This window comes from Epinephelus lanceolatus, chromosome 18 (assembly GCF_041903045.1).
Source record: "Epinephelus lanceolatus isolate andai-2023 chromosome 18, ASM4190304v1, whole genome shotgun sequence".
Lineage (NCBI taxonomy): Eukaryota > Metazoa > Chordata > Actinopteri > Perciformes > Serranidae > Epinephelus > Epinephelus lanceolatus.
In genome coordinates this window covers 2,178,512-2,193,156 of record NC_135751.1, presented here as the reverse complement: position 1 = coordinate 2,193,156, position 14,645 = coordinate 2,178,512, and the positions used below count along the sequence as shown (strand labels likewise).

The following is a 14,645-nucleotide window of genomic DNA, read 5'->3' as shown; positions in this document are numbered from 1 at the left end:
AATCCAGAATTGAATTTAAAATCCTACTGTTAACTTATAAAGCTCTAAATGGTCAAGCTCCATCATATCTTAGTGAGCTCATAGTGCCATATTATCCCACCAGAACACTGTGCTCTGAGAACGCAGGGTTACTCGTGGTCCCTAAAGTCTCCAAAAGTAGATCAGGAGCTAGAGCCTTCAGCTATCAGGCTCCTCTCCTGTGGAATCATCTTCCTGTTACGGTCCGGGAGGCAGACACCGTCTCCACATTTAAGACTAGACTTAAGACTTTCCTCTTTGATAAAACTTATAGTTAGGGCTGGCTCAGGCTTGCCCTGTACCAGCCCCTAGTTAGGCTGACTTAGGCCTAGTCTGCTGGAGGACCCCCCCATAATACACCGGGCACCTTCTCTCCTTCTCTCTCTCTCTCTCGTATTCTATTACTGCATCTTGCTAACTCGGCCATTCTGGATGTCACTAACTCGGCTTCTTCTCCGGAGCCTTTGTGCTCCACTGTCTCTCAGATTAACTCATATCGCAGCGGTGCCTGGACAGCGTGACGTGTGTGGTTGTGCTGCTGCCGTGGTCCTGCCAGATGCCTCCTGCTGCTACTGCCATCATTAGTCATTAGTCATACTTCTACTGTTATTATACACATATGACTATTGTCACACATGTATACTGCCAGATATTAATACATACTTTCAACATATTGTACCACAGTAGCCAGAACTCTAACTATAATATTATTACTTTCAATAATGTTGTTGTAAGCTACTGTTATTACCTGCATCTCTCTCTCTGTCTCTCTCTCTGTCTCTCTCTCTCTCTGTCTCATTGTGTCATGCGGATTACTGTTAATTTATTATGCTGATCTGTTCTGTACGACATCTATTGCACGTCTGTCCGTCCTGGAAGAGGGATCCCTCCTCAGTTGCTCTTCCTGAGGTTTCTACCGTTTTTTTTCCCCGTTAAAGGGGTTTTTTTGGGGAGTTTTTCCTTATCCGCTGCGAGGGTCATAAGGACAGAGGGATGTCGTATGCTGTAAAGCCCTGTGAGGCAAATTGTGATTTGTGATATTGGGCTTTATAAATAAAACTGACTGATTGATTGTATTTACTTGCTTGTATCACATTTACGTGCTCGCAGTATAGTGAAGTGTATGGTTGAACCGAGTGTAAAACTTTCTTCAGGGCACTGCTGTCGGCCGAGCAGTTGCACTGAAGGGGAGGTAGCCGGTATGCACGAGCCAGGGGTTCGCAGGTATTTTGATTATTGTTGAACTTTTGTTTTTCTTTATTTCAGTATGACATTTGTGATATTGTGACATGAGGTTTATGCTGTGTGGTTCCTTTTGATTGCACAGTGTGAGGCCAGTTGCCAGACCCAGGTCCTGAGTTGTTTTTTGGATGTGTTTATGAGTGCACCGTAGCGAGGTGAGTGTGTACCTTTTTGTTGCGATGTATTTAATATGTAAATTATGTCATTTCTTTTTGTTTATTATAATTGACTGTATAACTTACTGTATGCTCATTTGTCTGCAACAAGATACATTATGTGGGTTTAAAAGGGAACTTTTTGTTTGTGTTGACAGTGACCGCCGAGCCAGTAATCTGCTCCAGTCCGCTGTATATGTTTCATTTTGAGCTTAGTTGCCCTGTGAGCCTTAAAGCACTATTGCACTTATAGTGCTAGTACGGTAGTGTTTGTCATTTGTGGAATAAGGTCCAGTTTGTCTCCTTTCTTCAAATTTCTATTTTTGTATTGTGTCAAAAAAACTCCTTTTATATATTTTGCTAAAATTGTAATAAAGATTATTTTTATATAACTAAGGGATTGACTGCTGGTCATTAAGAAGTATGACTCTTAAGTGATCTTATCGCAAGGTTACAGTTTGGCGCTGTGAGCAGGGTCTACTTTTTAAAATACAGCAGTCTTGAGTATTAAAGGAGACAAGCTGGGTTTTACATAGTGCTTGGGGCGTGTGTGCGTGTGGAGGGAAAGTGGACTGGAGCAGTGCCAGCGTTGAAGCAGTCACAGCAGGAGAAGCAAGATCAGCCATCACGGAAGTCGCCACCAGCTACGTTTAATATCATTGTGACAGTTTCTGTCTGCCTGCCCTGCACATAAGTAACAATGTCGGATGAGTTACAACAAAAGGTAAATGCCCTTAAAGCCAGAGCACAGCTGGATAAGGAAACCATAGCTAAGCTGAAGGATGCTAATGACACTTTAAGAGTAGAATTGCAGGCTAGGATTGACGCCCTCAGCGGGCAGGCGGCAGAGACTGCAAGTGCACCAGCTAGCTGCAGAGAACGTATTGTATATCTGCCTAAAGAAAAGAAGTGTACAACTTTCACTGGTGGTACGAGTACTACATTTTATGACTGGTTAGATGAGTTAAATGTCACGCTGAGTTATCGCCCCTTTTCTGGTGCAGAAAAAGCGGCATTCATTTATGAGCAACTTGGGGGAGAAGCCAGGCAAGAGATAAAGTATCAACCCCAAGCAGTACGGTCAGATCCAGATCAGGTGTTGGAGGTTCTTAAAGAGATATATGGGCAGCCTCCATCGCTCACTAAGTTACAAAAACAGTTCTTTGAGAGAAGGCAAAAGGAAGGTGAGTCAGTGCACGAGTAGTCTCACGCGTTAATGGCTATCATGGAAGAGATCAACCATTGTAAAGTAAGTAGGGCGTGGGCAGGAGAGTTTGTTTTGCGTGACCAATTTTCCGAGAATGTGTGTGACATTAGCCTTCGTAGGGAGCTTAAAAAAGCAATTAGACAACAGCCTACTATATCTTTCTTTGATCTCCGCAAGGAAGCTCTCCAGTGGGAGGAGGAAGTTGAATTTGGGGTAGAGAGACGGAAGAAGCTTCAGCAGGGGGGCCAAGTGTTGTGACAGCTGCAGTGGAGGTAAAACCTGACCCCACTCTTGCTAAAGTTTTAGGTATGTTACAGCAACAGCAAACCTTGATAAATGATCTGTCACAGAAGTAGCTAACTGGCAGATGTCAGGGCCGCGGCGTGCACCTACTCGGGGAAGGGGGCCTCGATTTGATCCATCTGGCCAACCCATCTGCTTTAATTGCCAGAAGGTCGGCCATATTGCGCGGTATTGTGATAACGCACGGGGCAGCCATAGCCAGAGCCACAACGTTGCTGCTGAAACTCCCAGAGTGAGCGATGGGGCTGTCCAAATATCTGAGCAGGCGGGAAACTAGCGCCCCCTGCGGTGGAGAGCCAAACCACAGGTGGGGCACAGTTAGGCTCACTATCTAATGTTGATCCTCGGGTTTATGAATGTCTGGTAGGGGAGAGCCCCACCGTGGAGATCTCCGTTGGGGGTGTGAAGTTTCAATGCTTGTTGGATATGGGGTCAAATATTTCCTCTGTTACTGCAAGCTTTTTCAACCAACATTTGAAGCCAAAATTGGGAAAAGGGCTAGATGACTGTAGCTGGTTACATTTGAGTGCGGCTCAGGGGTTGGACATCCCATACATTGGTTATTTTGAAACTGACATTGAGGCTGTGGCATTGGGCAAGACTATACCAGGGAGAGGTATAGTGGTGGTAAAAGATCCGGTTGGGGAGATTGCACAAGAACGCAAGCGAAGAGTGCCAGGCCTAATTGGTATGAATGTGATTAAGAAGTGTTATGAACTCATGCTCTGTGGTAAGAGTTCTGGCCCACTGCCACCCTCAGTGTTTGGTACGGGTTGGGAGTATGCCTTCGCAGCATGCCTGAATGAGCAGGCCATATCGTGGGAGAGTAAGAGTTACGTTTCTGCCGCCTCCCCCATCCTAGTCCCAGCTGGTTCAGTGTGCTTGGTTCCAGCGTCCACACCCAGTAGTAAGTTCTCCTCCCGGTCTTCTATGTTAGTCGAGCCTTTGGGGTTTGAGGAGGGGGGTTTGCCCAAGGGCCTAGTGGTCTCCACTGCATATGTGGAGGTTAGCAATGGCCATTTGGTTGTCCCGGTTATCAATGTTGGGAGCACTGATGTCCGGTTGAAAGCTTATACTCGCTTGGCGTCGCTGCAGTCTGCTGAAGTCATAGCTGGAGAAGACATTTCAGTTTGTTTTGAGCGGGTGGGGCCACAGCAGGAGCAAGTTATGATCAGGGAGCAGCAGATAGTCACAGGGGTTCGAGAAGTGCCCCTGGAGATAGCCAAATTGCGCTTCCCTGGGCTTTCCGACAGTCAGGCAGAACAAGCTAGACAACTTTTGTGTAAACATTCACATGTTTTTGCTTCTTCTGATAGTGACTTAGGGTGCACCAACCTTATCCAACATGAAATCCATGTGACTGACGATACACCTGTGTGTGAGAGATATCAGAGAATCCCCCCTAGTCAGTATGAAGAGGTGAAAAATCACATCAAGAAGCTTCTAGAACAGGGAGTGATAAGAGAAAGTAGTAGCCCGTACTCTTCCCCCCTGGTGATAGTTCGAAAAAAAGATGGGTCAATTCGTTTGTGTGTTGATTACAGACAGTTGAATGCGAAGACTCAAAAGGATGCGTATCTACTTCCGCCCATCGAAGAATCCCTGGACTCCCTGACTGGTGCGAGGTGGTTCTCTACGCTGGATTTGGCCAGCGGATATAACCAGGTGGAAGTGGCGGAAAAAGATCGACAGAAGACAGCATTCTGTACACCGTTTGGGTTGTATGAATTCAACCGAATGCCGTTCGGTTTGTGCAACACACCAGGGACTTTTCAACGGCTCATGGAGCGCATCCTGGGGGATCAGTGGTTCCAAGCCTTGCTGCTCTATTTGGACGATGTTGTTGTTTTTTTGTCAACATTTGAACAACACTTGCAGCGGCTAGATCTGGTGCTCTCACGGTTTGAGCAGTTCAACTTGCAGGTGAAGCTCAGCAAGTGTTCCTTCTTCCAGTCTGAGGTGTCCTATCTGGGTCACATCATTTCGGCACAGGGGGTGGCAACTGACCCAGAGAAGATTAGAGTGGTGGCAGAGTGGAGAAGCCCTCAGTGTGGGGCTGAGTTGCGGTCGTTCCTTGGCTTCGCAAGCTTCTATTGGAGGTTTGTGAGGAACTTCGCAAGCATTGCAGCCCCCCTCCATGCCCTCTCTGCCTTGGGTTCATTTAAGAAAGACCGACAGCGGCAGCCCCTACCTGCACGCTTATTCTGCAAACACTGGAGCCCTGCATGTGAAATGGCATTTCAGACCCTCAAACAGATGCTAGTGTCTGCCCCGGTGTTGGCGTATGCAGATTTTTCCAAGCCCTTTACCCTAGAGATTGACGCCAGCCACCAGGGGCTGGGAGCCATCTTGTCTCAGGAGGTCAACGGGCAGAGGAGGCCAGTAGCATTCGCCAGCAGGGGCCTCCGGGGAGCAGAGAGAAATATGGAAAATTATAGTGCCATGAAGCTGGAGTTGCTGGGCCTCAAGTGGGCAGTTACAGACAAATTTCGAGAGTATTGTATCGGCAAGAAGTTCACAATCCTGACTGACAACAATCCACTGAGCCATCTGCAGACTGCAAAATTAGGAGCTGTGGAGCAGCGATGGGTCTCAGAGTTGGCCCGGTTTGACTATGAGATAGTATACCGCCCTGGCCGGCAGAACACAGCAGCAGATGCTTTGTCCAGGCAGTGCTTAGAGCCACTCTCCGATGAAGAGGATCCTTGCTCAGATAACCACTCTGCACCACCCGCCCCCCAGCATATCGAGTGTGATGAACATATAGCAGAGCCCAACCCCCAAAATGGATCCACGACCAGCTTCCCACTCTATAGTGCATCATCTCTAGCCAGATTACAACAGGCTGACCCTGAAGTTGCTGCCTTTTTCAAGTACTGGGCTAGAGCAGAGAAACCCGACCGTGAAGAGCGGCTGAGTGAATCGTCGAAAACATTAGAGCTGTTGCGGCAATGGGACAGGGTGGTGGAATGTGAGGGGGTCTTGTATCGCCAACGAGAAAAGCCAGGGGAGGGCCCGCAGAAGCAGCTGATCTTGCCTCGAGCATTGCAGGGGGAGGTGCTGAGTCAGATGCATGGGGGACACGGCCACCAAGGGGTTGAGCGAACCTTCAAGCTTGTGAGTGGACGCTATCATTGGCCAGGAATGTACAGAGACGTTGAAGAATTTTGTAAGTCCTGCGAGAGGTGCATTGTCTCTAAGGCGCCCCAACCCAAGGTCGTGACCTCTATGGGCAGCTTGTTGGCATCCCGGCCCTTGGAAGTGGTGGCAATGGACTTCACAGTGTTGGAACCCTCTTCAGATGGGAGGGAGAATGTTTTAATTTTGACAGACATGTTTTCCAAATTCACAGTTGCCATGTCAACTCAAGACCAGCGGGCCACCACAGTGGCAAAGTGCCTGGTTAAGGGGTGGATTCAACCCTATGGCGTGCCATCCCGGTTGCACTCAGACCAAGGCAGGTGTTTTGAAGCAGAGGTGTTGCAGTTGCTCTGTAAGTTGTATGGAATGCGGAAGAGTAGAACAACTCCCTACCACCCAAAGGGAAATGGCCAGTGCGAGAGATTTAATCAAACACTCCATGACCTGCTACGTGCTCTCCCTCCAGAGAAGAAAAGGAGGTGGGCCGAGTATCTCCCAGAGGTGGTATATGCATACAACACCACACAGCATCAAAGCACTGGATATTCCCCTTACTTTCTCCTCTTTGGACGGGCGCCCTGCACCCCGTTAGATCTCGCTCTGGGTGGAGAAGAGGAGCAATTTGCCGGAGGAGTTGGGGAATGGGTGTTGGGTCATCAAGAGCGCCTTCGGGTGGCGTATGATCATGCTGGGGTGCACATGCAAAGAGCAGCAGAGGCTAGGCAGCAGTACCGGGGGCCACCCACCAAGGATGCGCAGCTACACCCAGGACAGTTGGTTTACATCCGAAACCTGCAGGTAGCTGGTAGGAATAAGATTCAGGACCACTGGCTTTCCACCCCCCACCAAATTGTGAGTCAGTTGAGTCCTAATAGACCAGTCTACACAGTCGTGCCAGTGGATAGATCACGGCCTCCCAGGAATGTCAACCGGGTTGAGCTTCGGCTGTGTGCCCCTGGAGCAAACTGCACAGAAGTCAGGCCGATGCACATGGAACAAGGTCAGACAGTTGTGACGAGGATTCTGATGCAGGGAGCATAATAATTGAAACTCTTAATGGAATAGAGGGAGGCCTTGAGGAGGGGGAGTAAGCCGCAGAACAGGGGGAGCTGCAGGAGGACCACTGGTCACAGGCAGCTGACATGGAACCAGAAGAGGGGCCCCCCTTGGCGGAGAGACGGTCAAAGCGGAGCACTGCAGGCATGCATTCAAACCCTTTTAATTGGCCTAGATCGGCTGTCCGAAGGGGGGAGAGTAGGGCTAGCAGCAACCAGTGGGGACACTGATTTTTTTTTCTTTTGGGGGGATGAGTGTGGCCAGGTGGGACATTCTGACTGGCCAGGGGCTGTCAGGACATAATTACCTGCAACACCGGAAGTAAAACGCTTTCTCCTCGCGGTCCGCTAAGACGCCAGGCATCGTGTTAGCGTCTTGTTGTATTGCTGTGTGAGTACTTTTAGTGTTGTAAAAACATCTTTATAATAATATGTGTTGTTGTATTTACTTGCTTGTATCACATTTACGTGCTCGCAGTATAGTGAAGTGTATGGTTGAACCGAGTGTAAAACTTTCTTCAGGGCACTGCTGTCGGCCGAGCAGTTGCACTGAAGGGGAGGTAGCCGGTATGCATGAGCCAGGGGTTCGCAGGTATTTTGATTATTGTTGAACTTTTGTTTTTCTTTATTTCGGTATGACATTTGTGATATTGTGACATGAGGTTAATGCTGTGTGGTTCCTTTTGATTGCACAGTGTGAGGCCAGTTGCCAGACCCAGGTCCTGAGTTGTTTTTTGGATGTGTTTATGAGTGCACCGTAGAGAGGTGAGTGTGTACCTTTTTGTTGCGATGTATTTAATATGTAAATTATGTCATTTCTTTTTGTTTATTATAATTGACTGTATAACTTACTGTATGCTCATTTGTCTGCAACAACATACATTATGTGGGTTTAAAAGGGAACTTTTTGTTTGTGTTGACAGTGACCACCGAGCCAGTAATCTGCTCCAGTCCACTGTATGTGTTTCATTTTGAGCTTAGTTGCCCTGTGAGCGTTAAAGTACTATTGCACTTATAGTGCTAGTATGGTAGTGTGTGTCATTTGTGGAATAAGGTCCAGTTTGTCTCCTTTCTTCAAATTTCTATTTTTGTATTGTGTCAAAAAAACTCCTTTTATATATTTTGCTAAAATTGTAATAAAGATTATTTTTATATAACTAAGGGATTGACTGCTGGTCATTAAGAAGTATGACTCTTAAGTGATCTTATCGCAAGGTTACATATTGTTTGTGTGACCGGGCATATGGCCTTAAAACATGGCTGATGACACCATATGCAAACCCTGAAGCCCCTCAAGAGGTGCGCTATAATAACATACATGCCCACACGCGCCACAGAGTGCACTTTTGGCGTGCTTAAGGGCCGTTCAGGGCTGCCCCTGATCAAATTGGGGCCCTAAGCGAAATTTCATTTGGAGGCCCCCATCCCAAATGTATCATAGGTACAAAATGACCGAACAACAATTTGCCATTTAACTTGACAACCTTTATTGGCAATAACAAATGTACTGTAGATACAGTAGTTTGGCTGTATGAGTCAAATAAAATAAAAAATTCAACCTGAAATAAATAAATAAATATTAAATAAAAATAACTTCAAACTGAAATAAATAAATAAACAAATCTGAGTCACAAATAGCCATCGATTACTCATCAAAAGAAAGTAACTTCCATCACCTCAATCCCCCACCCTTGATTCAACACTGAAAACAAAATAAAAGAGGGAGACAGGTTTTTCCTATTTAATCTTATTTTGTTATATTTCTCCCTCTCCCCTCTCTGGAGGCTTCTGATCTCCCGGCCCTGCACATACTCCTGAGGCTCTTTTGGACGACATGTCGACAACTCTTCACCTGCTGCAGCTCTGCAAGTGCCTGCCAGCGCACACCTCTGATTGTTCAGATGTCGAGTGGTGTCAATCATTGCAGCGACGCATGGGTGGTCAGGTCTCATCTCGAGCTGATTCTACGCGTGCCTCACGGTAGCGCATGTGCGCATCCATTGCGCATATGCGCAAATGCGTCCCCTCACGCAAAATGTGGCCCCCCATGGAAGATGAGGCCCTACGCACAGCGCGTGTTCTGCGTTTAGGGAGGGGCGGCCCTGGGGCCGTTGGATGTGTTTGGATCAGATACGGCTGGTGGCAAACTACTTTATACCCCTGAGAAGGTGTGCAAGATCATCCTGGCATGCTGTGTCCTCCACAATCTTACAATGACCCATGGCATTCCTGTAAGACCCGGCGCCATCGCTTCTAACAAACTGTGAAATTTACTACTTCTCTCCTTGCGTAACCGCTTCCTTCATTCATGAATCAACTCTAGGCAAGCGGTTTCCTTATATGGAGAAATGGGGGCGTGGTAGTATGCTGATTGCAAATCGCGGACACGCGCCTGTCAATTTAGAATGGTTTTGATTTACTAACATACTCACGGTGGTGAGAACAAAAGTGGCCGGTACGCACGTGTCATGAATCCGACGGTGATTTTGCGCAAGTACTTATTTTTTGCGGAGATTAAGAACATTTCTGCGCAGATATTAGTGAATGAGGACCAATGGGTTTAATATGGTCGGAACAATGGGATGTCGGACCAATGGGCTGTCGGACCAATGGGCAGTTCCCGTAGAGACAACTACAAAGTGATGCAAAAAATCAACTAAAAGAGGCTAAACAAGTATGAAGTCTGGGCTAAAAATATGATTTAAACATTTTACTGTCAACCATACTCAAATAAACCTGTCCTTGATCATTTAACCGCCACATGGTCATATTAATGTTTAAGTGTTTTTTTACAAGCCTGAAGTTTCAGAGGTAAAGAAAAACCTTGGACACCAGTAGTAGCTTGCTGAGACTCTCCGGGGAACAGCAAACCTTGATGGGAAGGTAATACAGCACATTGGCTACGTTATTGCATCACTGACTAAATCACAGAAAAACAAAGTGCTGCTTGTAGGTGCCAGCTATTGTTATTGTAGTATTTTGTATTAAGTTTCTTTGCATGTCACGTACGAGGATGTGAGTCACATGGTGTTGGTGGTACGTCAGCAGCGGTAGTAGTAAAATCAGCTGTTCTTCACCGGGCGGTTCTTATGAATGAACTGAGAGGGTGAGGGGGCAAGTCTCACTTTTGCTGACCGCTTTGATCGCTTTGATCGCCTTTGATCGCTCAACACTAGCAAAAGGAATTGTTTTTAAACTTTGGGAAGTTGTTTCACTGTTTGTTTTATCAGCAATAGATATGTAAAACGCAACATCTTTAGAGCGAAGATTTGTTGACATGCCAGCGCGTCCGGCAGGTAAAGTTTTTCCCCTACTTAGCCTCTTGGCGACTATATTTTTGCTTTTTGGATAGTCGCTTTATATTGTCAGCAAAAAACAAGACAAATTGAGTTGAATTGGAGCCGTGAGGGACTCATCAAGCCACGCTTTGGACGCGGAGCAAATGGATGGAAATTGAATGATTGATTCCAGCCAGGACGCCTCACATCGCATCAGCCGGGCAACATCGCATGGTGATCAGCAGTATGTAACCTGTTTTAGTTCTCCTGTTATGTTGGTCTGTTGGAAACAGTTTGAACTGTTTGCTGCCGAATTGAAATTTGCGTGTTGTCTCGGTGTGTTGATTGTTGCGATGAGAGGTTGATGCAGTGTTGGACTGTGGCACGTCAGTGGTTTGTTGCGCAGCGCTGGATTTCATGAAGTTATGAGCGACTTCTGTGGCTGTTGATATTGCTGGTTTTGCATTGGATTCTCTTCGTGGTCATTTTTCTGTGCATGCAAAATGAGTGCTACAAATGCTGGTTCAATTGTTGGCAAACCTGAGGAGAAAAGAAAAATAATTCTCACGGAAAAGGCCATGATGAATAAAATTGAATCAATTCAAAAGGAGCGTAAAAGGAAAGTGGATGAAATAAAACTTCTGATTTTGTCTCTCAAAGAGCTCATGAAGGATGAAAAAAATGTTTCACTGGTCAAATCTCAGCTTGATGTCTTGATGCAATTATCTGATGATGCTACTGCTTTACATGAATCTCTGATGCTGTTAATTCCCACCGATGAACAACAAAAACAAAATGAATGGTTTTCAAAGGTCAATAAACATAAGGAAGGATGCATTAAGGATGTTGAAGCATGGTTTAAAATAACCAACATACCTCCAAATAAACCCTTGTCGGAAACTCACATGTCTGGAAGGTCACAGCAGCAGGAGGCCTCAGCAGTGGAAAAGGAAGCACAGGAGGATGTAGAAAATGGAAAAGAGCTTCAATTTCACCAAAATCCTCAAAATGATGATCAGGATGAAATAACGCCATTTGACAGCATTTCAAATAAAGGCAGCGTGAAACATGGCACAAGGTCTAATGTGTCATCTACTGCATCTGCACGCCTCAGAGCTGAGGCTGAAATGCCTGCTTTACTGGCTTGGCAAAGGTTGCTCAAGGAAAAACATGCTCTTGAAGAGCAGGAAGAGCAAATAAGGAAACGAAAAGAACAGCTTCAACTTGAAGCAGAAATAGCTGCATCCATGGCAAAAGTAAGTGTTTTGAGAACTGCTGGATCGAGCAGGATGAGTGCTTCTTCTAAGAAACTGGATGGCATGGAGTCTTATTTTGAGAAGGGACTTAATATTCATGCAGAGCCTTTTGTACCATGTGAAGATGAAAAGGATGGAAGAGGACCGTGCATATTTGGAGGTGCAAAGGCAAAACAATTTGAAGAAGCTGTCAAGACCCAGCAGGAGTCCTCAATGCCAATAAAACCACAGATCACAGCTCCAAATTATGCAGCGTCCCCAGTGTCTCATCTGAAAAACAAGAATGCACCCTTTTCTAGGAACATCAGCAGTGAACATAACATGATGTCTATTATGGAAAAACAAAATGAAATAACATCAATGCTGGTGCATCAACAAAGTCGAGCATCACTGCCGAAAAGGGACATTCAGATCTTTGACGGCAATCCACTGCAATATCATGCCTTCATGCAGTCATTTGAACAAACAATAGAACTGAAGACCAACAATGGGAGTGGCTGCCTTCACCTGGAGCAATACACCAGGGGGCAGCCACAACAGTTAGTCAGAAGCTGTCAACACATGACTGATGGAAATGGATATGCCACAGCAAAGGCTTTGCTTCATGAGCATTTTGGAAATGATCATATAATAGCATCGGCTTACATGAATAAAATATTTTCATGGTCATCAATTAAATCGGAGGATGCAAAGGCTTTACAAGCATACAGTCGGTTCTTACGTGGATGTTGTAATGCCATGAAGGATGTATATAATCTGTGTGATTTGAATACATCAGCAAATATGCTCACTGTGATCAAGAAGCTACCATACACGCTAAGGGACAAGTGGCGTACTACAGCTTTTGACATACAGGAAAGGGGTCGGCGCAGAGCCATGTTTGTTGATATTGTAAACTTCATTGAGCGTCAAGTGAAAATTAATATGGACCCTGTATTTGGAGACATACAGGATGCTCCAACACTGGCGGCAGTCAAGGAAGGTGGCAGAATAAAATCCATGCCTCGTTCAAAGGATAGGGGGAGCAGTTTTGGCACGACTGTTACAACAGTTAAAAAAAGGGCTCCACCAGATAACAAAGGGGATGGATCTGAGAAGGCTTGCCTCTACTGTAAACGCTGTGGACACACATTGGAGTTGTGCACTCTATTGGAGAGGAAAGCTCAGAGTGAAAAGATGAATTTCCTGAAAACTAATGGAGTTTGCTTTGGGTGCTTGTGCACTGGGCACATCAGCAAAGAGTGCAGAAAGTGTCTTTCATGCCAAATATGTGGCTCACGACACCCCAGCTTGCTGCACATCCATCAAAAGGAAAATGAAGTGGAGGCAGAGAACGAAAATAGCATCTCAGAAAAGGCAGCGGACAGTGGTATGGTTGAAATACGAACTAGTGGTCTCACTGGGGCCGGTGACCAGGACTGTAAACTTGCCATTGTACCAGTCAGAGTCAAGTCAAGTAAGGGGCAAAGGGTAGTTGAAACATATGCCTTTTTGGACCCAGGAAGCACTGCGTCTTTCTGCACCATGAGTCTGATGGACAAGCTGGGTCTCCCTGGGAGGAAAACAAGGATTCTTTTGCGCACCATGGGCCAAGAGAAAGTTGTTGACAGTGGTATTGCATCTTATTTGGAAATTGCTGGATTGGACAGTGATGTGTATTGTTAAATACCAAAGCTCTTCATACCACATGAGATGCCTGTCGACAGAAGCAACATCCCACGACAGCAGGACTTGGGAAAATGGCCTCACTTGAAACGTCTTTGCTTGCCAGAAATAGATGCAGATGTGGAGATTCTGATAGGCACAAATGTCCTCAGTGCTTTGGAGCCCCTGGAGGTTATTAGGAGCGTGGATGGAGGGCCATATGCTGTCAAGACGATGCTGGGCTGGACAGTAAATGGACCACTTGGTAGATGCACTGATAATCCCGGGTGCCAGTCAGCAGTTACCATCAATAGAATTTCAGCCATCACACTTGAGAATAAACAGTTTAAGACAGACTTCCCTGAGAACAACCAAGATGAACTGTTGGGGATGTCAAGGGAGGATTGCAGGTTCTTGGAAATGGCTGACAGATCTGTGAAACTGGTTGATGGCCATTACGGCATTGCTTTGCCTCTTAAAGACAGAAATTTCAGCATGCCTAACAACCGCATAGTTGCCGAGCAACATATTCTTAATTTGAAGAGGAGATTTGTTAGGGAGCCATCGTTCCACAAGGACTACATTGCATTCACAAACGACCTCATAGCAAGTGGATTTGCAGAAAGAGTGCCAGACACAGATCTGAAGTGCAGTGATGGCAAGGTTTGGTATATCCCTCATCATGAGGTATACCATCCTCAAAAAAGGAAGATGCATGTTGTTTTTGATTGCAGAGCATCATTCAAAGAGGCCTCACTCAATGCACATCTCCTGCAAGGACCAGACCTCACAAGCATGTTGATTGGCGTCTTAACTAGGTTCAGGAAAGAACCTACTGTTCTCATGTCCGACATCGAGGCCATGTTTCACCAGGTTCGAGTGCCAAAGGAAGATGCAGACCTGTTACGATTTCTATGGTGGCCCAAAGGAGACTTTAGCCAGTGTATGGTGGAGTACAGGATGGTTGTCCATCTGTTTGGGGCTACATCTTCCCCAAGCTGTGCTAATTTTGCTCTCCGGAGGTGCGCCGAAGATAACAAAGAGCTCTTCAGCCAGCAGGTGTTTGAAACCATCATGCACAGTTTTTATGCTGATGACCTCCTCGCTTCTGTGGCCTCAGAACAGGAAGCTATATGCCTGTGTGAGGACCTAAGGAGGACATGTGCCAAGGGAGGCTTCAATTTAACCAAGTGGATCAGTAACAGCCGCTGTGTGCTGGCAGCAATACCAGAGGAGGAAAGGGCAAAGGAGGTCAAGGATCTAGATCTGGACCAGGATATCCTACCAGTGGAGAGAGCACTGGGAGTGCAATGGTGCGTGCAGTCTGACACCTTTGGATTCTGTGT

General features: G+C 46.2%; 1 long non-coding RNA gene across 1 annotated transcript; it reads left to right on the top strand.

Annotated features, from left to right (window-relative positions):
• Positions 1–205: 205 nt before the first annotated feature.
• LOC144458675 (uncharacterized) lies at positions 206–3,770 on the top strand. Its single transcript, XR_013488056.1, has 3 exons — positions 206–1,242; positions 1,346–1,415; positions 1,574–3,770. It is a non-coding gene; the product is annotated as an uncharacterized LOC144458675 (long non-coding RNA).
• Positions 3,771–14,645: the final 10,875 nt, after the last annotated feature.